Genomic DNA, 23,447 nt, shown 5'->3' with positions numbered 1-23,447 from the left:
AATGTAAGTAGAAATTCCTTTTTTTTTTCTTTAAATACGACCTGTGGTTTCTTCAGAAGGTCACCGAGGGCTGAAATTCATGAAGTAGATTGCCTCTTCGTGATCAGTGAAGTCCACTTCCAGTCATTGAATCCGCAGTTGATTCCTCGTAAATCAGCACGCCAAATGTACACGTGGGTTCTTCCTGTGCCACTCGTCGCCAATTGTAAAGTCAGGGTCGGAGACAGGAAGATGATTAAAGTGTTTATTTAGCTAAACACGGCAGCAGCAGAGTAACGCCTCCGCTCTCTCCTTGACACAGTATCCACGTCCTCACACTCTAGAACCTCCCCTCGCGTGCACAGTGTAACGAGGATCATAAGGAGAGCACGAGACAGATCCACAATAAACAAATCATAACATAACAGGCCCATGCAACCAGCAAAATGCAGCGAATAAAGGCTAATATTCAGACACTCAAAGCTGTGGATCGTGGAAAACAAAAGTATAAACCTTCGAATAGGTGTTGCCAGCAACAGACGGTTCAAACTCCGTAGTGGTCACAACATCAGAGATCCTTACAACCTCGTTAGACCACAAACGTAAGAGGCAGCCAACAAACACCAACTGGTGCAAGCCATGACTCCCCTCTCCCCCTCTTCCTTTCATCATTACGGTAAGGTAACCATCAGCAGGCATCTGAAAGAGTGGAAGGAAATAACGGGAAACAGATGGGTGCTGAATTTTGTGCAAAATTGCTATTCTCTGTGGTTTTGGTTATCTCTTTCATCCTTTCCTTAAAAGAAAACATCTGAATACCATTGAGATTTGCTTCATTTGGACGTCAAACACCCTTCTGGCCTAAGAAGTAGTGGAGCTGGTTTCTCTATCGAAGAAAAGAAAGTAAGTTCACTCTAGTTACTTTTTTAATCGAAAGAAAGGACCAAAGCAGAAATACCCTCTTATTCTAGACCTCACAAAGTCAAGCAATTATATAAAACAAGATTTGTATGTTGGCACTTTACCAAATATAACCCCAGCATCATAAAGGCAACTTAATGTGAGTCACAGATCTTCAAGATGCATATATTCACATCCCCATCATGTAGAAGCATCACAAATGCTTACGAGTTCTGGTGGCCAGTGTCCATTACCAAAGCAAGGTTCTGTTTTTTGGCCCTCAAGTCAACACCATGGACCTTTTTGAGGTGCATTTCCAGTGACAGCTCATCTCAAAAAAATTAGAATTTCCATTTGCGCATACTTGGACAGCTGGCTTCTAACATTATCTAGAATCCCAGCATCACTACTACATGACTCTGTGCTTCACCAACCCTGGCTCAGGGAAAATCATCCCAAGTCTATGGCAATTCAAAGAAGACATCACAGGTTTAGATCGCAGTCAATGCTCATTGTAGATTACAAGATATTCAGAAGGGTGTTAGCAAGTAGGATGTTACCACATATGCAGACATTGATCCATATGGTCGCTGTATACTTGGGAGAAATACTGCCATCAGAAGGGCTGAAGATATTCTGGCTCATCCAGATAACACTTGTCCAGATGCCCTGATACTATCTGTGGATATAGAAAAAGCCTTCAATACTCTTAGAAGGGGTTACCTGTATGGTTTACTGGACAAACTGGGTCTAGGAGAATGTTTTAAGAGTGGACACAGTAGTTATGCACACACCCCACAGCCCCTGTTTGCATTGGCCCTCTCATATCGGACTTGTATGATGTGGAGAGGAGGATAAGAGTGTTTCCAGCTGTTTCCACTCCTCTTCGCACTAGCGACAGAACTATTGGCCACAAGAGCCTGGCGAGGGGACACTCTAGGGGTTTTACAGGGCCCCCTTGTACACTAATTCTATTAGATATGAATACAGATGCGATTACTGTCCTTAATAACTTTGAGGACTATTCAGGGTGAATTGGAGTAAATCCAACCTAAAGAGGGGGGTGAAACTATACCTGAGGAGCTTATAGCGCTGTCATGGAGAACAACTAGTAGGTATTTGGGGGTGCATATATGTCAAACTGAAATTGATTTGCTGGAAAGAAACATGAAACCCGCAATTGCAAAATTGAAGAAAAACAACACACAGTTCTGGTGAATGCTGCCAATAACTGTGGCTGCAATAATTGCAGTGGCAAAAATGGTAGCTCTTCACAGACTGCTCTATTTTTTTTAGAGCAATACCCATAGGCATATACAGGAGCTGGTTTAGGAAACTGGGCACCATTCTCACAGACTTAACAGGCACACTTAGGATGGCCATGGACAAATAGCAGCTTCCTACAAGAGGGGGGCATGGCAGTCCTAGTTGTGGAAACATATTATCTAGCTGCTGAATTATAATGGTTCCTGAAGTGGGTGGCAGAAAGGATAGCTGAACACAACAGGCAATGAGTCACAAGCCCACTCTGTTAGAATTAACTGCAGTTCTTCTGTGGCCCAGACGAGGAGTTGGGTCAGCAACGGGATATGTGAAGATGACGAAACACTGCTTGACAAGATAGTTAGAAAAGACGTGTACACAAGTACCCTATACCCCAGACCTTACGATGGAGTGCCTGCAGGCCTTAATAAATAAGCAGTGTTGGAAAAGAATTGGGCATGGCGCAAGAAAGGCATACTGACAATAGGAGACCCCTATGGAGGGCATACTATTAGAGTTTGCAGAGTCGATGGATGAAATACCCTCATGAAACTTTCTCCATCATTGTTCAATGGTGACAACTTTGAAACATACATGTATGGGAGGTAATAAAGAACCGATCACATATCAAGGTATGAAACTGATGTAAACCATCAGTGGTACACATAGAACTCATAATTTCAGCAGATGGCCTGTGAGAGAGAGAGAGAGATGGGTGGAATCAAAGGAACAACTGTTACTCTCCCTGTCGTACAATACCCCCACTGTGAAAACCAACTTCGCCACCCTCATAACCGCTGTAGCCACTTGGATGAAATCCAACTGCCTGAAACTCAACACAGACAAAACTGAAGTGGGGATTTTCAGAGGGAACGTATTGGCTTGGGACTCCACCAGGTGGCCAGCTGACCTCTGTCCCACACCCAGCACCCATGTCAGAAATCTTGAAATCATCCTGGATGACAAGCTCAACATGACTGGTAAACGCAGTGATCTTCACTTGATTACACATCCTGAGGATGCTGCAAAACATCTTCAAATGTCTCCTGGAGAACACCAGAAAAACAGTTACACAGGCCCTGATTACCAGCAGACTTGATTATGGCAACGCATTTTACGCAGGAATTAGTAAGAAGCTCCTGAACAGGCTCCAAACGATCAAAAATGCCACAGCAAGGCTCACCCTCAACATACCTCGCTGCACCTAACTCACCTCTCATCTCAGAGAACTTAATGGACTTCCCATACACAAATACACCCAGTTCAAACTTCTAACACACATAGAAAGCACTACACAACACGGGCCCTGACTACCTCAACAGCCACATACATTTCCACCTATCTCCCAAGAACCTATGCTCAGCTGGACTCTCACTAGAGCACGTACCCTGCATCCACAATTCTACAGTTGGAGGCCGTGCCTTCTCCTACACCTGCAGTAAGATGTGAAAATCAGACTCCTACACCACATCAGGGCCTCTATCACTTCTTGAGTTACGCAAGAAGCAGAAAACATGGCTTTTTGACTAATCTCACCAAGAGGACAGCTGCCATCCCACTGGGAAAGTGGATAGATACCTTTACGGGTGATTAGCGCGTTACACAAATATACATAACATATCTGGGTAGGGCAATTTGCGGGGAAGAGTGATTCTGCATCCAAATGCCCCTCATATATCTCAGAATGCCTGCTTCAGATTGATTTACCTCTATTATATACACAGAACCTAAATTAATTCTCAAAAAATACATTGTTATTTCCCAGGGCACCAGGCAGAATGAGATGGAATAGGATTGCAGGGCCTGGCATGACTTGTTGGAAAAAGGAGTTGCTGAAATGTCCAGAATACGAAGATATGATGCTAATGAGAGATGCGAAGAGGGTTAGGGGCAAGATGGCTATAGCTAAAGCCTGGGAAGTGATTATGATCACACTAAGAGAGAATGAAAAAGGTATGGGTAACAGAGCTGACTCCTCTAAACAATCATAGTTTCTATCCCCCCCCCTCCTCAGAGGCTGAATGACATAAAGACAGCTCACTATGATATTTTGTAAATCACAGGGCACTCTCTTCAACACATCCTACACTCCTGCCTCCAATTCTAGGTTCAGGAGGAGCAACTATCATAAAGCTAGTCATTGGAGAAGACAAATAATACATGAGCAATATGTATTGTAAAATGATAATCTGCTTCTACTACCGCCTTCACAAATAAGATACTAGAGGCCTGATTTTATTCTTGGCGGTAAGGATATTCCATCACAACATTCACAGTTGTCATTATCCCGCAACCCATATCTATGTAGGCGCTCCGGTGTATAGTGAACCCTGTTTAAGAACTTGAAATGCGCTTGTCGGCGACGGCCATTCAAAGAGATCTTGCGTGTAACCTCGCAACAGTAATACTATACTATAGACCCCAGGTCTGCCTGCCAGGCTAGTCACGTCCCCGTGTAAGAGGTTATTCTAGTCTGTAAGGCAGAAGCATAAAGCCACGATACCAATTTAATAGGAGATTTAGAGCGCAATAGTATGGAGAATGGCGGGATCTCCAGTGGCTCAGCCAGCTCATCACCCAGCACAGCACGCATAGCATGACGAGTCCTGAAGAAATGAAATTGCGTTAGCACAGAGGGCATCGGCATATTCGCCCCCACCTCACCCCACAACACCATCCGGCCTCCTTTTAAAAGATCTGCCATCTCAAAAATCCGCAGATCATTCAGTGAGCGAAGAGTACCACGCTCTGAGCTAAGAGCAAACCATTGACACCACTCTATGCGCATGAGGGGGAAATACAACTGTGCACTAGAATATAATTTGAGAAGAACATTCCAAGCATGGGTGGTAGAGTTTACCGAATCTATAACCGCACACCGCCTAGATGGTTCTCTAGTCAAGAAACGTGGCAAGGGGTCAGGGGCAGCCGCCACCTTTTCTATCTGGAGGTGAGGGAGGTTCTGTGGGACGTGGACCCAACTATTGGCGTGTGAGGCTTGCGCTATCCGATAATAAATCTCCAAGTCTGGAGCACCCAGACCACCCGCAGAATAAGGCAGCATGAGAGAGTCCAACGCGACCCGTGGAGTCTTGTCCACCATGCCAATTTTGTCATCAGCGTACGTAACTCCTTAAATATAGACCGGGGCACTACAATAGGGATATTAACAAAGAGAAAAAGAAAACGTGGAAGGACCACCATCTTCATTAATAAAACCCTCCCCGCCAGCGAAAGAGGGAGACAAATCCAGCGGTCTATGTCGTCTCCCAGCTTGTCAATTGCCCTACCATAAGTAGCCCTAAGCATTTGGTCTGCATCGGAGTGTACTTGTATTCCCAAGTAGCGGACCAGCTTAGTCGTCCACTTGAGTGGGAAGTCAAGAGGAATCTGTGTCATGGCTGGCTTCAACGGGACAATTATGGACTTATCCCAATTGATCTTCAATCCCGAGAGACCTCCGAAGTGTATCACCTCACGAATCACAGGGGACAGGTGGGTCTCTGAATCCCGAATATAACGGAGCATGTCATCGGCGTAGGCTGAGGCAATTAAGTTGTAAGAGGGGAAGCGAAGGCCTCTGTGCCCATGGTATTCCCGCAGTGCCTGAAGCAGGGGCTCAGCAGCTATGGCATATAATAGCGGAGATAAGGGGCACCCCTGTCGAGTGCCCAGAGATATATGAATTGGGGCAGAAACCATGTCCCCTGAGCGAACCCGGGCCACAGGCGAATTATAAAGCACCAACACCAATTGCAAAAAGACCTTGCCCACCCCAACGCGGCGTAGCACGGCACGTAGAAATTACCATTCAATGGAATCGAAGTCCTTCTCAGCATCCAAGAAGACCGTCGACGCCTTCACCTCCTGTCGGGTATGTTGTAGCGCGACAAACACCGTGCGGAGGTTGCCCGAAAGTGTGCAGCCTGGAATAAATTCGGCCTGCTCCGGACCAGCAGCGGGGAAAGTTGGTTGGCCAAAATTTTTGCATACATTTTTGTGCCTACATTAAGTAACGAGAGAGTGCGATAAGATGAGCATCTGTGGGGTCCTTATCTGGCTTCAGTAACGTGACAATGAGAGCCTCTCGCATGGTAGGTAGCATAATCCCATCTACTCCCATCTCATGGAACAGGGTAGCCAAATGGGGGACCAAGATATCACTAAAACCTTTATAAAATGCCACCGTAAGCCCATCTTGCCCTGGGGCACTGCCCTCGCGCATAGAATTCAAGGCCAATCGTAGCTCCGCTAGTTCTATAGGACGCATTAAGAATTCACAGTGCCAGTTTTGGAGCCAAGGCAGCTCAATATATTCTAGATATTGTAAGATGTCCGCGTCGCTAGGGTCCACCTTAGAGCTGTACAGGTCTTGGTAATAAACTCGAAATCGATCTATAATACCCGCCGGGTCTGTCACAATAGTACCCCCCTCGTGGACCAACTCGGTCACGCCGCGAGTGTCCAACCTGCGGCGAGCCAACGCAGCCAGCACTGAGCCCGGCCTGTTAGCTTCCCCATAAAATATGGCTGTGGCATATTTCCCCATATGTTTGATTTCACAATCCTAATCACAAGAATACTGAATGCGTGGAGGAGGGAACAAGAGGCGTGGGGTTCTAGGAGCTAGCAGCCTCCAGTACTAAATGTTTACCACACAAGAGAGCTGCTCCTAGTGTGATAACCCAAACGAGTTACAAGAACGTCGTAAGTGTGGGCATCTTACAAAAAGTTACGGACTGGTCTCACACACCACCTGGTGTCATGCTTCATCATTGACCAGTCCTCGCCCTCCAAAACCTTTGTTTGATGGAGGGCGGGCATACACTTGACGACAAGGATGCACTTCTAAGTGACTAAGTGGGGGCCCGTGTATATGTGAGTGAGGTTAAAAATCATTATAGTAGTCAGCGGCATTTTTAATGTGAAATGAAAACTATATGATATTAAAATGAAAAAGTGACGGTAATAGGGGTGGTTAGTGTCCCCTACCGTCTAGTGAATGGTCGACATGTTTCTGCCTAAGCGGTCCGATTGGGTCCATGGCATTCATCAGGACCTAGAAATGAGAAAAGGGGCTCCGTTCTTACAAAATATTGGTAAGAAGTTACCACTGTGTGAGTATGGCGTTGGTCACACTTCACTGCTTAATAGCTGCTTCCAAAGGTGAAGCCTAAAATGAAAATATGGGAAATAGTGGTTAATGTAACTCGCTGGGTCATTTGTACCTGTAGGGAAAAAAAAGAAGAAAGAAAGACAATGCATGCATTGATTTCTAAGCGTGAAAAAATGGTGTGTACGTGACTTTGTGGCACTCTGATTGTGTACACTTTTGTGAAACTTTGAAGATGGTGGCAGGCGGCGCTGCTACCAGTCTTACCCTAGTTAAATGGACAACTTGTCCCATGGGGGAAGGGGCGGAGGGAATCCACAGTTTTTGTCTCCTCTGTAAAAGAAAACATAGAGAAACCACACTCTTCATAAAAGCGTTTATGTTTTGAGAGAAATCTCCCAAACTGAACAAAGTAGTGATCCATTCAATCCTCATTGGGTCAGTGGGCGTACACACATGTAAACATAATCACACACTCCCTGGTCTTTCAGTTCAGGCACACTCTTACTATGACATGTGATGGATGCGTCCCGAATCCTATACGTCCGCTCCCGGTCCTCTCGAATGTAGAAATGGCAGGGAGCGGGCGTCGTCTATATAGGTTGATAGCGGTGCTTTATTGAAGTAATTAGCGAAAAGCGTTGACAGGTGCGCGTTTCCCGGTGTCCCGGAGTATCACCGCCTGGAGTAAAGATGTCGGTTGTAGGCGTGTGTAGTTATTGAAGATACGGGCCTTATTCGTGGAAAGGCGAGTGGGTGTTTGCAGCAGAGGGTCGGTGTCGACAAGCTCAAACAAGCGAGGGTGTGCCAGGGGGAGGTTTCATTGGTTCACAATCCGCCTCCTGATGATATTCAGCAGTCGTGGATTTTAATAGAGCCTGTAACTCGGGATCATACCCGAGTGCCAGATCCGCTTCATATTTAGCAATTTGAGTCTCCAACAAGGCCAATCGACTCCTTATGGAGCGTAAAACTCCGGCATGTTTACTGATGGCAACACCACGTAAGTAGGCCTTAAACGATTCCCACATCGTTGTGAAACTGTCTACGGAGCCTATGTTAATGGTAAAGATTTCAGAAATTGCATCGTGGAGTTCAGATTTAAAAACTGTATCTAATAGCGAATGTGGTGGAAACCTCCACAAGAAAGGAGGAGGACCACACAAGGGCACTGTAATGGTCAGCATAATGGCAAAGTGGTTCAAAAATGTCCTAGCAAGAATCGAACAATCCTGTACTTTAGGCAGTAATGCTTGAGAGATGAGCCAATAATCAATACGAGTGTAAATGTCATGATGTGCTGAATAATGTGTGAATCCACCCCCAGCAGAGGACCTAGTTCTCCATACGTCAACCATGTGCAATCTCAAAGAGATGTCAGCGATGGCCTTAGCAGCAGCAGAAGGGGGCCTGGAAGGGCCACTTGAGCGGTCCAGCACTGGATTCAAGACAATTGAAATCGCCCCTCCAGAGCATCGGCAGAGGGGGAAGGTTTATGAGGAGACTGGAGATGGGCTGATAAAATTGAGAATCATCGTAATTCGGGCCGTATAAGTTAACTACAAGGAGATTCAACTCTCTGCTATCACACCAGGAGATAACATACCGACCAGCCGGGTCAGTAGCACAGTGTTCTATTTGAAACCCCGATTTAGGATTGATCCATGTCAAGACCCCCCTAGAGTGGGATGTGAAACATGTGGCATGAAAGACTCCCATCAAGCGCCTGCCCGAGAGTAGCGTGCAACCCGGGCGAAGGTGCGTCTCGTGAAGCAGAGCAATGTCGACCTCCTATCGTTTTAAATATGCTAGTATATTGCATACTTTTCTATGATCATTCAGGCCCCGGACATTCCTGGTTAAAAGACTCAGCCGCTTAGTGCGACTCAGAGTGTTGCGAGTACTAGTCATGGAAGTAATAAGAACAAATACATCTCCCACCCCACAATGTCGTGCCATGCACACAGCCCACGAGGGAAGGAACAAAACACATGATCTGTAAAAGAACAGACAACCCAGGTTGATGTGTGTGCCTGATAGGAGTGAACTAAGTATAAGCACAGCTTCCACCCTGGAACTCCACAAGGTATACCCAGCTTATCAGGGGAAAATGAGGACATGTGATCTATAATGAAAAAAACAGCACAAAAAGAAAAAGAATCCCCAGAATACCACCCCACGCCTAGCATTCCCCAACTGTGCAGAGGCGAATAGCAACCCTCCCTGACGCAATAAATGCACATAATAACTACATACTAAACATACTGAAACAACAATCCCCAGAACTGCAGAAAAAACTGCTTGTAACGCATTAGGGCTGATGTTACCCAGCGATACCACACTATTGCACCCTCGCCATAACACCAGTTGCTAGATAGAAGACTTCACCCGGCATATCAAATGATACTGTGTAGACACTAAGCATATCCAAATCCTACAATCACCTCCCCCCCATCCACGAGATCCCAGAAGTGCACCCAACTTGTGAAAGGAACTGCATGCAAAAAGCCAGCATTGAATTAATCAAAAATGAGCACAACTCCCCAGCGATGTTGACCAAACCACCCAGAGTAACAATAAAATATAAAAACGTTTTTAGGAGAGGGGAAACAATGTCCAACCCTCACCAAACATCATTCAGTCATCCTCGTGGAGATTGCTAGGCGTGTTATCGGCACCAGAGCCACCGTCACGACCCTTCCTCCGCTTGTCAACCATGTCCCAGACTTTAAGAGCTTTCTGAAGGGACTGCGGGTCAGAGAATATTTGAGGCTTCCCATCGAGTACCACCTTCAGCCGTGCAGGATATAGCATAGCATATTCAATGTTCTGATCCCATAACTTGCATTTCAGAGGAACGAATTGCCGTCTGACTTCCTGAACCTTGATGATAAAGTCAGGGTATAGGGAGAGAGATGATCCCTCATATTGCAAGGAGCCCAGTTCCCGCGCTTTTCGAAGTGCGGCATCCCTGTCACGGTAATTAAGCAATTTGGCGATGATGGGCCGTGGACGAGTGCCGGGCTGGGGACGGGGGCCTAGAGAGTGGTGTGCCCTCTCCACCACAAACATAGTGGAGAAGGCATCAGTGCTCAGAAGGGTTTTGAGAAGTTTCTCCATAAATGTCTCCATATTGCCTGTCACCGTGGTTTCCGGCAGGCCCATTAAGCGGAGGTTACAGCGTTGCAATCTGGCTTCCAAGTCCTCGGCCCTGTCTTGCAGAGCCACTAGAGCTTTCTCCGGCCGCTTCTGGGCATTGTTGGAGTCAGATTGTGCCTCCTCCGTTTCCGCTATTTGCCGCTCCGCCATGTCTAGGCGCTCCGCATGTTTGTCAACCCTTTCCGACATCTTGTCCATTCTGTAGGCCAAGGTGTCGATTTTTGCATCAATGGCAGTCAAACCCTGTTGCATAGACACTATTATTTGCTTGATGTCGCCAATAGAATCCTCCGCTGGATTGTCCGGTTCAGACATTGCGGGGTCCACTGTTTCCTCACAGCGCCTAGATTTTTGTTGCTCGAAAGTGAGCTTCAGCTGGGATTTGTCAGGTTTGCCCATCTTTGGACCACAGTCACTTCTTCCTCCCAGATACACGTGCACCAACTTTCCACTTATGGGACTATTAGGGCAATCAATTAATGTCCGCACCCGCAATGAATGTCCAGCCCAGGCCGAAGCAAACCAGGACCTATAGCAGACCCAATGAGAAGCTTAGAATTGGGACCGGTAGCTGCACACTCTCCCACGGAGCACCAGTCTCGCACCCTTAGACAGTCAGTGGGATGCCCAACACCAAACCGGCGAAGCAGAGCAGAGTGGGACAGCGTGGCCTCCTCCCAGCAGTGCCTACCCCACAGTGCTCCAGTGTCAGGAGAGACAGGCCCAGGAACCAAGGCCTGAGTCCTCAGGAGCCAAACAGCAAGGCCAACACTCACCAATCCATTTCAAGGTCTCGTGGGCAGAGACACAGGACGATATCTCCCGGACTCCCGCGGGCCCAGGCAGAGTAGCGCACACTCGGAACCCGTCCGCCCGCATGGCTCAAGTCCAGGGGGTGCGAAGCTCACCTTAACGTTTACGGTCCTCAGCGCGGTCCCAACCGTGAGCTTCAGCACCTTCGACCCCCAGTACGGTGCTGCACAATAGGGGGAGTGACACCGCAAATGCCGCGATTCAGTGCAGCAGCGAGTCAGTGCTGCAAACGACGTCTCGCGCGACGGCCTCGTTGCCGGGCCGCGTGCCGATGATGGAAGGTCGGGTCGGAGCGCCGGCTTCAGCGGTGTAAGGAGGGTTCGGAGCACAGCTATAAGGTCAGCAAGCGAAGAGCTACACCCAGGAAGTGTCCCCACACCACATCAAGGCAGGAGAAGCAGCAAATTCCTCGCGGATCGTGTTGGTGGCCGGCAGAGCTCGTTCACAGAGCGGCCATCATGGAGCCAGGCAAACTCCGCCCCACTCTGTTAGGATACCTTCTCCTTGTGAGCTGACGGTAGTCTTGTCCATAAGAATGTGTCGCCAGTTTTAGCCTATTCATAAGACAACTTTGCAACATATTTTCCGGAAGACAGCCTTTCTAGTGGCCATAATGTCCGTACATAAGGGCATTGAAATCCAGAGTATAAGACACAAAGACCCTTGTATTGTTTTCTATAAAGACAAACGTTATGAGAACTCATCCAAGTTGCCTTACTAAAGAGTTGCCTGACATTGGACAGACTGACCATCTTCTTGTTAATTGTGGTCAGTTACGAATGCTATTACTCATGGTGTTCCTCAAGGTTCCTCCCTTAGCCCAACACTTTTTAATCTATATGGCTGTCCTCTCATTAAAATGATCTGTTTGGCGGGTCTGAGATTAATGCCTGCATTGATGACAAAAACATTCTTGTCTCTGTACCAGATGCAGAATGACAATACTGTCTTCCATTATTGTCTGCTTGCTATTGTTTACTGGGTGAGGAAGAATTGTCTGAAACTGGTGACTAGCTCATACAAAATAATGATGGATGGAATGTGTAAATTAATCTCAGCCACTGGTAATTACTCGGGCCACATCCCAATTCATCATTATATTGCACTCCATGCCAGTTGTTAAGCTGGGCCCAGTTTGGACCCAGCTATATGCAAATCAGTCTAGACCGTACTTCAATGGGAGCAGTCCAGCTCAAACTGCTAATCAAGGTCCTCCCTGAACTGGAACACAAGCTATGACTGGTTTCACCCACTTAGTTAGGGTTCATCAGCCAGGTATAACTTGGTTCCAGTGACACAGTGTGCAGGGAGGGGACCAATGTCTGGGCACACCTGTGCCACTTAGGGTGACACACTAATACATACAACAAAGTGAGGGATGGAATGCTTGAATTAATCTCAGCCACTGATCATTACTCAGGCCACATCCCATTCCACTGTTATTTTGCACAACACGACACCTCAGTTTGGAGCCAGCTATACGCAAATAAGTCTTGACCCTGCTCCAGTGGGAACAGTCCAGCCCAAACTGCTAAGCCAGGTCCTCCCTGAACCGGACCACAAGCAACCCAGTCCTGGTTTCACCTTAGTTAGGGCTCATCAGCCAGATACAGCTTAGTTCCAGGGACACAGTGTGCACAGGACCCATGTCTGATGAAATACTAATTACTTTCACTGACGTAAGTTTTATCATGCTCTGCATTTACCATGATGCACTGGGGTGAACTCTGTGCTGGGGTGTGATGCAATATACTCCCACCCTCTTTTTGTTTGAAAAGGCCCCCTTGAGCTAATGAGCTGACAAGCTCTGGTTGATGCACCTGTGCCCAGTGAGTGGTACAGAGACTTAAGAAGACTTTTGGCAGCATTTCCAGCTCCCCCAAAATGATGTGTTGCTCTCTGCTGAAGAAGGACAATTATCCTGAAACACATGTCTGGTGATACACAGCACTGGCTCCAGCAACAAGGGTGAAAAACTAGACTATGACTTAAGTAAGTGTTATCATGCACTGCATTTACCATGATGCACAGGGGTGAACTGAGTGCTGGGATGTGAAAAGGTTCTCTTGGAGCTAATGAGTTGACTAGCTGTGGTTGATGTGTCTGTGGCCAGTGAGTGGTAGAGAGACCTGAGAAGACTCTGGGCAACATTTGCAGCATCCCAAAATGATGGGTTGCTCTCTACTGGAGAACGACTATTATCCTCAATTATGTGTCTAGAGATATACAGCATTGGCTGCACCAACGAGGGTGAAAATCTAAAGACTGTCACTGAAGTACGTGTTATCATGCACTGTAATTACCATGATGCACTGGGTTGAACTGAGTTTTGGGATGTAAGGCAGGAGGCTCCCACCCTCTTTTAGTAGTGATGACACTACTCACCCAAGAATGCATCAGGGAACTACATTCACCATGGATTAGATCGTGGTTCATGCAATGGGGCCAGCTTAGTAGACTCTAATCAGACAACCTTTTCTTTGGTGATTGCTATTGTATATTGAGTACTATACACATTAGACCAGGCCTACAGAAGGGGCATGCTTTTGTCAAGACCACCCCACCAACTCTTGTTTTCTGAAGCAGTTTCCAATACTAAAATTCACTAAAAATCAGGAGCAACTACGATGGCTGAATCTTCACTGAATACTATCTTTAAGGAGATATATGTCATTGTAGTACCCTAACTAGGCTAAATACTAAAACTTCTGACCTGGCAGCAAAGATTAAATCAGATATCTCACCCTTCCAAATTAGACTCAACAATTTTGAAAAGAGACTTGAAAAAGTTGAGTCTAAATACAACCAAATGCCATGCTGAAATTGCAACTCTTCAGTGGAAATAAAAGACTTGGAAAACTGGTCCAGAATAGACAATATTCACATTTATGGAGTACCAGAAAGGCAGTTAAGGAAGACATGGTCTACTTCCTACCTGACCTGTTCCCTCAACTCCTGTATCTAAAATCAAGGACTCATTCAAATTTCAGAGAGCTCTTCGGATATGATCTAGTAGTTGGAATAATAGAAAGAAACCCTGACTGATAATAACATGTGTGTCCCAGGCCTGAACGTATCCTCAGGATCGAACCGATGCTCTTAGAGGTCTACCTCTCGACAGCCCCAAGTCTGTATATGTAGATACACGCAGACTGTAAGATGGTCAAGCGAGGGAAGGGAAGGATGGGGACAGCGGGGAGGGAGACCTTTGAATACAAGAGAATAGATTAATACCTGGACACTTCAGATACCTCCCTACTCCCACTAGGCTCAAATGGACCCATACTTCCACTGACCTGTAAAGAAAGAAAAGGCTGCTGTGCTGACAGGGGTGTTGAGCAAGTAATCACAATTTCTCACACCCTATACTATAAAATTAATGAGGCTACCACTCCTGCATCCCTGTCTAACCTTCAGACCTTTGTAGTGTGTGACCTTCCCTCCTTATGCGCAACACCTACCCTTGATATAGGTGTAAGAAGGGCTTCTAGCTCATAAGGATCACCTGCCTTGGACCACCCCGTGGAGGTAAACGTAAAAGGTGCAATTCGTTGAGTCAACAAAGACTTGAACATAAGGCGTTATAAAACTCATAAGTACGGGCCTCACTCTGAGACCATCGTGGTCATGAAATCCAATTATCAGTATCCAGGAAACATTTCATGAAAAAACACAAATGAACAATGTTGAGAGTTCGAGGTCACACTCTCATTATCCTTAGCCCAATCCATTAATGGGCTAACGGATTGTTCCCTGCATGAGTCTGCTGTCCTGGACTCGCCAACAGGGAAGACAATGATGAGAACCACCCCCCCCCCCTCGAGGAGGTGATTGTTCGTGAAACACTGCGCAAAAGTCACTACTATCACAACCACAATTACTTGCCTCGCATGAGCTCTGTGTTCTAACTGGCACAGTTATGAGAACTCCCCAACGTAGGGAAATATGATAATGAACACCGACACGAGCCTTGCTCTAAACAAGTACAAGATAAGCTCTCTGTGTACTCCAAAAGGAAATAGGAAATAAGCGACCAGAAATACTGCAACTAACTGCCAGCGTCCGAACTGGACTGGGAGGAATAATCGGCAGCGTCTTCTGCCGCTTCCTTGCCTTATCCCCGGTCTCCCGAAGTCACGTGAGGCGGTGCGTCTGATGTCAGACGTCTGCCAAGGCTGCTGGGAAATGTAGTTCTCCCGCGAGCCGATCATAGGGTGCCTGGGAGTGCGGCGTTCCCGTGTCCACTGACAATGTGTGCTATCAACATGCTAGAGCAATACTCCTGTCGAGCAAGAGAAAAAGCTACCCATTTTCACGACAGGGCAACTTTGTCGTCTTCTTTGCCGACTACTCCTCAGATGCTAACATCAAAAAGAAAATGTTCATTGCACTGAGAACCGAGCTGCAACAGTGGAGCATCAAATATAGTTTACTAGATCCAGCATGCATGATCCTTACAAAAGAGGGGAAGAACAGGGAGGCCAAAGAACAAGAGGATCTTGAAGATTTCTTACACTTCCTAGAAGAATCAGCAGAGAAAGCTGCACCGACATAAAGCTCACCTGTGACACATCACCAAATCCCTGCTGGATAAACATGAAATCGATGTGGCAGCATCAGAAATGGCTGGCCTCACTTCGTGGCCAGCTGAAGGCGCTGCAGGTAAATAAAGCGGAGCATTCACTTCTCACCTTGAAACAAGAATATTATGGGGGTGGAAACAAGGGCAGCTCCTTGTTGGCCCACCAACTCCATTCCCGTGTCTCCCGGTCCCACATTTCCAAGGTTAAAAACGAAGATGGCACGTGGGCTACCTCTGAAACTGATAAACAGTGGGCATTCCACACATTCTTTTTCACCCTATATAGACAAGGTGAAATGCCCCAGGAAGAGACCGGTCCCTTCCTCGTCTCCTGCTCATGGTCAACTCTCGACCCCTCTCATGCACAAAATCTAGAGGCCCCCGTTTACACTGAACAAGCTTTAAAAAGTCTACCAGTAGGTAAGACCCCGGGCCCAGACGGACTTACGGTTCCTTTTTACCACTTGTTTTTACCCCAAATTCAGGACTACCTCCTCAGTCTATTCAACTCTCTCTAATAGTACCAGTTTGACCCCCACGTTGACTAGGGCTGAGATAGTTCTTATACCCAAGCCAGGGAAGGCCCCGACGCTATGCACATCCTACCGCCCTATCTCTCTCGTCAACACAGATGCCAAGATATACACCAAACTCCTGGCAAACCGATTAGAGCCATACCTCCCTAGCCTGATAGACCCAGATCAGGTGGGATTCATACGCCACCGCCAAGGTGTGGATATTTTCCGTCGTATAGCCCACCTGGTGGAAAAGGTCCAGCGGCGAAATATCCCAGCATGTCTCCTCTCTTATGATGCTGAGAAAGCATTTGATAGGGTGGACTGGACCTTTCTCAGAGTGGTTCTACAGAGGATTGGGCTTGGACTGGTCATGGTATCCCGGATTATGGCATCTTGTGTTGCGCCTTTGGCACAAATTAGGGTCAACGGGCTCCTTGCCCCTCCAGTGCATATTCGCAGGGGCACTAGATAAGGATGCCCACTATCCCCTTTACTTTATGCCCTAACAGTAGAACCCCTTGCGATAGTCATCCGTCGGTCTCCCATAATCAAGGGCATCCCTTTCAGTGGTGATGAGCACAAGGTTGCACTATTTACAGATGATCTTCTGCTTACCCATACCAATTCCAGTGACTCCCTCACTGCACTAATCTTGCTCCTTCACACGTTTGAGCGCATCTCAGGCCTCAAGATGAATACAGCTAAATCGCAGGTGCTGAATCTAACACTCCCCCCGCAGGAGGTCCTTGAGCTACATTTACTCCCCACGTTTCAATGGGCTGCTCATTCGATTCGGTACCTGGGCCTTAATATGACTTCCTCACTGACCATGTGATCTCAAGCTAACTGGCCAAAATGCAGGCGCTCTGTTAGGGAAGACCTAAGGCACTGGAAGTCGCTCCCTGTATCATGGCTAGTTCGACTCAACACAGTGAAAATGTCAATATTGCCGAAGGTACTGCACCTTTTTCAAACGCTCCCTATGCCTAACCCCCAAAGAGCTATTGTAAGCTCCAGAGGGAAGTGAACGCCTTTTTCCAATAGGATACTAATGATGCCAAAAGAGCAGGTGGGGCTTGCTTGTCCCAATTTCCTTGACTCCTACTTGGCGGCGCATTTACGATACATCTCGGAGTGGGTGGTTCGCGAAAGCGAGAAACATTGGTTTCATATGGATAGAGCGGTGGCAGGCAAGCCTAATCTTTGCCCCACTAAAACATAACTTCCCCTAAATTGAGTCTGAAAATGTAAATATATAGAAGTACTACATCAAAGATCTGTAATGTTATAACCCACGAAGAGCACAGCCCTTACAATCATCACACTGAATGTAAGTGCTATGTCACACATTAGTACACAAACAAATTGTCACATTATTTGCACACCCAACACACTGATATCACACTCATTTCGAAAATGCATCTACTAGCTGCAGAATCCAAAAACTCGAGCGAATGAGTAGGAGAATGGGTAGGAGCAGTAATGGGCAGCAACAGCACAATAAATGTAATGCAAAATCCGAGACGCACAACTGTTCCAAAACCTGTGTGTTTGCTATTTTAATTAACAAAAGACTAACAAAATACCTAAGAAATGGACTGATAGTGAAGGGCAAGTGGTCTTTGTCAAAGTAAATCTTTGGATAAAATATTGATAGTTGTCTCAATCTATGCCCCAAATCAAAAATCTCTAGATTTCAGTCGTTCTTCAGTAATTATTGGGGAGACTGAAATCTTGTGCTAGACCCAATCGCTGACAGATCCTGACACACAGATACACATATCCATGCTAAAAGAGGGATATTCAGATACCTCCTAAGAGATCATTATTTACTAGACTTATGGCACTTGTTATATACCACTGATAAGGAATATACCTTTTACTCTTGTCCCCATGACAGCCTTTCACAAATGGACTATTTGTAGCACAAGGAAGGCTACTCCTGGAAATCTCTCACACTGAGATACTGGCGGGAGACCGGTGATATTGGGATTGGATTTAGGCCAGTTTGCACCACGGGGAAGATTGCACCTACAGGCTATAGCATAGAGAACCTCCAAAGAGGAGATTGAAGGGTCAACAATGTCAGTAAAAACCTTTTTGGGCCACTCATAAGCCCATATAGAGAGGCCTCCATAGGAAGGGCTCAGTCATAGCTAAGCACCAGCTCATTAAAGAAAAGGCGTACCTAGATGGAAAGATCAAAACTCTGAATTATCAATATGCAAGCAACCCATGCCCAACAAATAAATGCCTGCTAAAGGGGCCTAAGACTAGACTTAACTTCTTTTTCACTAGAACTAAAACAGCAGAGTGAGCACTAGTCAAATTGATGCATGGATATCTCCATCAGAGAGAGTCACAACTGACCATAGCAGCCATGCTGGATGACTGAAGCCAAGTCCTTAGCACCCCATCGACTCATACTATGATTCAGTATACAGCTCGGATAATGGAGATAAAGACAGGAAGACAGGTACCTCAGACCATTACAATTACCAACCCTATCTGATGAAAGGAGAGCTTTCCTTGAGAAGAAATAATGGAGGATGAAATTGCAGATGACTTCTTAGACCTTTCAACCTGGAAGTCACCAGAAGAAGATGTATACACCATTGAATTCTATAAGATAGTTACATCCATAGTAAGACCCATACTATACCAGGTGGCACAAATAGGTGGAAACTACACACAATAGGGACAATATCTAATATGGCGACTATCAACATAATCTCCAAAGAAGGAAAAGACCCTATATAAAATACTAGTTATCACCCAAATGTTTATTAAACTATTGCCAAAGATTTTAGCAAGAAGGCTACGTAGAGTAAACACATGTACTACAGATGTGATTTGTCCTTGAGGGTAGATGCAGGAATCACTTACGAGCATTGCTCACCTGTTGTGCACTGAAGACTACTGAACTGTAGTATTTGGCATCTACTTAGACACTGCAAATCTGTTTGACAGGCTTTTCTAAGATAATGGAGGGAACTTGCTCAGGCATAGACTTTATAAATAAAGTACAATTGTTATATCACTCCCAAATAGTAGATATCAACAGTGGTGGCATCTTGACCACAGCAATAAAGATCAAGCAAAGCATATGTCAAGGGTGTCCTAATCAACCCTTTTATTCCTTCTAGCTTTACAACCACTCTCAGAAGCAATTCGGCAGTCTCATGCAGGGCAGAGAATAGACGCTGAAGCAGGACTAGATAAAGCATTTTTATATGTGGTTACATCTAGCTTACCCTGACCAACCCGAACACATCTAACCCTGCAATTATGTCCATTATACAAGCATTCTTGATTTTTATTTTTTAGTTAGCAGATTAACTGGAGTAAGCATAATGCCCTACCTCTGTCATATACTACTTCTAAAGCCAACATACTAATTTTGATATGCGGTGGATGCGGAGGGACTCACACGCCTAGGGATATGCATCAATAGATGATTAGGTGGAAGGGTAGCACATATTACCCTTTATATCACATGCTAAATTAGACTATACGAAATACAGACTCTCAGACCTCTCTCTGAGAGAGAACAGAGCTATAATTGGAGGGCCCAGCTATGTCTGAAGAGTTCACCTACCTAGGCAGTACTATCAAAAATGATGGTGGGGCAGGCAGTGACATCAAGAGCAGACTGAATAAGGCCAGGAATGCCCTCAGAATGCTGAACAATGTGTGACATGAGGTCCAGCCAATGAGGGATATGATACCTTCGGCACCAGTGGAACCTAGCATGCATGCACCTCAAACGCCTGCATGTCAGATGCAACAATTATAGATATGCCTTCACAGTCAATACAGGTTGACACATTTGATGATGACCAATTTACAGATATAGAAGAAGGTGAGCTCCCAGAGCCCTCACGTGAAAGGGACAGTGAATGGGACAAATACATATTACCAGTGGCTGAACCATCAACACATCCTCCAGTAGACTCACGCCCATACATTATTTCCGAGTTCCATACTCTTGTTGAACAACAAAAAGAAAAGATTTAACCTCCCATTGACATCAAAAGAAACGGACTGCTTCTTATATAACATCAAAGAACCATCTAGGAGACACGCCAAAGCAGTTCATATTGTGGATCATCTGTGGTAAGAGGGCATATATTTGATGTAAACGCCAGCAACTGCAGCTGCACTTGTACTCCGATTTTCTAAGAAATATAAGGTACCAGACAACATGCCAGTCTGTCTTGTAGTTCATCAACAGTCACACTCTGTAGTCATGTAGGCAGTATTAAGAAGGTGCATTGCTCCCCTAGCTAGAGATAAGAAACCGGTGATGTTGATTCTGCGTGTGGGCGAGAGAGCGCCTGCGGTGCTCATTGATTCAACTATGAATGTTGCAAACTTAGGATTTCGACAGATAGTGGGATCAGCAGTGCCTTTGAGACAGGGTTGGCTGCTAGCAACTTCCTTTCAACTGAAAGTACAGAACAGGATCCTTGACATGCCCTTCGATAGGAGGCAAACACGTTGATGGAGCACTCCAGAGTATCAAAAGTGACCCTGATATTTCTAGATCTCTAGGAGTGTTGAAGCAGATCCGTTCTCCGCCTTAGAGGCAGGCCCTTACCTTATTTTGGATCTTACCAACCATGCAGGTATCCCCTCTATCAAACTCAACCACAGTTAACCTGGTACGACAGATAAGATCAGCTCACAACTTGCATATTCAAGGGCACCCTCCAGATGTAGAGGGAGAATCCAAGCAAAGCTCCACAATGCAGGCAAAGTCACTGACAAACTACAAGCAGCGGCTACTGCATCCCACCCTCAACACAATTTATACCAGGTAGATGGAAAAATATCTGCTTTCATCAGTGTAAAATAAAACCCACAGTCACGTGGGTTTTCGATATCATTCAGTATAAACATATGCTGTAATTCCACCAACAGCACCACCGATGAAGACAAAGCACAGGCATCTCCATCATTTGAAAGCAGAGATTCTTTCAACACAAAGAGGCAATCGAACCGGTCCCAAAACAAGATCAAAATGTGGGATTTGCTCCAGATCCTTCATAATAAAAAAGTAAACATACATCAAAAGACTGGAGGCCCATTTTGGGCTTGAGGTGACAGAATGCTTTCCTGATAAAGCAATCATTCAGAATGGTAATCCTACAAGAAGTATTCCGACTCTGGATGCAGAACGAGTATTTGGCATAACTAGACCTAAGAGATGTGCATTTTCACATGCCTATACATACCAAACACAGCAAATATATCAGGTTTGAGGAAGCCTTTGTCATTTTCAGTTTCCTTTGGAGTCAAATCAGCACCCAGAACTTTTTCCAAGTGCCTGGCATTAGCTGCACCCCATCTTCAGGTATACCTAGATGACTGCCTAATAAAAGGTTCAGTAATACAGTCTATCAAACGATTAGTCAAAACTTGAAGCTTGTACCAAACTCTTCAAAGACCTGGAGCTCGGGTTAAATAGAAACAATCCATCCATACTTCCAATGATGAGGTTTGATTCCGGTATGCGAATCTATGACAAATACCACTACAGGTAATTTGCTTTTTCTTACTATAGGTAAAATGTCAGCATGAAAGGAGTTTCTTGGTTTTAATTCCTTCCAGCTCGCATATGCTCTCATTAGAAAACGCTATAGTTTTCTGACAAATTGTTACATGTTACAAGAGTAACTTTATCTTTGAGAGAGAATACTGCACTGGGATCCTCGCAAGCCAAGCTGATCCCCCAGTCTACAAAGCTGCCATTTCATCCCCCTATTTACCTGTAATTCAGCTCCAGGAAATGCAGTCCTGAAGTAGTACTTGAAAGAGAAGGAGGTTGGAGGCCGACAGGGACTAATGAGATAAAATGAGGAGATGGCACAGACACGGTTCAAACAAATGAGAAAGTGATTGGTCCCCTATTCTTCTCTGAAAATCTGCCCTTGTTGACTTTTTACCACCAATCACAACAAACACATTTGGACTTTGGTAAAGAGATACGGAAAGTGACTGAAATTACAAGAAGTGAGGCCCTTGGGCGCTCTTTGAAATACATGTTTTGTCTAGCTAAAAGACTGGGATGATCAGGATCAGGATTAAACGCGAGCCCAGGACTTGAAGTTCGCGAGCAGAATATAAGTATGTGACTTTGATTGTTCAAAAGACCGTATTGCAAGTGAGCGCAGGCAAAGCATGCTCCCCAATTTTCTGAAAAGAACTCCGAGATTCACCAATTACATGTAAAGGGATCTCAGGTTTCATGGTCGACTGAAAGAATAGCAAAGGTGGGGCCGGCATCGGACCCGCCGATAATATGGCGGTCCTGCCAGCCCCTGACGACCGGGGAGGCGGGCCTGTCGCTCACAGCAGTGACGCAACAGGTGCGCCCCTTTCATTGGCAGGCCGGGTTGTGGCCCGGAAGTGAAAGGAATCACTTCCGGGTCACGCAAGTTGCCTGCCCCCTCCCCCCCCCAGACTGGACAGAACGGGTCTAGGGGGCTAGTAGTTGCCGATAAAAGGCTGGGGAGCAGAGGAATCTTCCTCTTTGCCTTCCGCGCTCTCCAGCCTGTAGTGCGACCTCGCTAGGAGGTCATAATTTAATATTTGCCCACCCACCATCCCCTAAAAGCAAAGGTTGTCTAGTGTACGATTGTCTTCTCTTTTCGTTTCAGGTTGTGATGTGTAAATAACTTGTTTCCCCCTTTTTTAAGGTAAAAATTGTCGTATTTTAGTGCGATTCCGTGGTCAGGCGGTAAGGTCATGATTGGTGAGTAGTAAATTTAAGGTCCTTAGGGGGCGGCGCCATTCTTGAATGGGGTCGCTCAAGGGGGAGGGACAAGTCGTCCCTCCTAGAACTCCAGGGGCAGTTACAGCCTTTGTGGCTGTATGGGTGCGGGGGAGGAGAGAGTTACGCTTTTCCTAGGCTGGTTGGCCACCCCGCACGTGCACAATGGCGCCAGTAAAGGGCGCAGAACTACAAGGGTCCCTGATGGAGATAGTATACAGAGCGTACAGGGTAACTGGGGGGGGGGGAAGTACCCTCACGGTGAACGGGCCCTCTGCGCATGCGCACTCAGGTGGGAGGGCGGGGTTTAATTGATAAGGATCTGACACCAGTTATTGACCTTGC

The 23,447-nt window shown here is 46.1% G+C and overlaps 1 protein-coding gene across 1 annotated transcript in view; it reads left to right on the top strand.

The window, feature by feature from the left end:
• Positions 1–23,447, top strand: part of LTBP2 (latent transforming growth factor beta binding protein 2) — a 1,878,832-nt gene that overhangs the window by 1,510,609 nt on the left and 344,776 nt on the right. The gene's annotated exons all lie outside the window — the stretch shown is intronic.

This window comes from Triturus cristatus, chromosome 9 (genome assembly GCF_964204655.1).
Source record: "Triturus cristatus chromosome 9, aTriCri1.1, whole genome shotgun sequence".
Lineage (NCBI taxonomy): Eukaryota > Metazoa > Chordata > Amphibia > Caudata > Salamandridae > Triturus > Triturus cristatus.
Note: the sequence above shows the minus strand (reverse complement) of the source record. Positions and strands in the feature narration are given on the sequence as shown.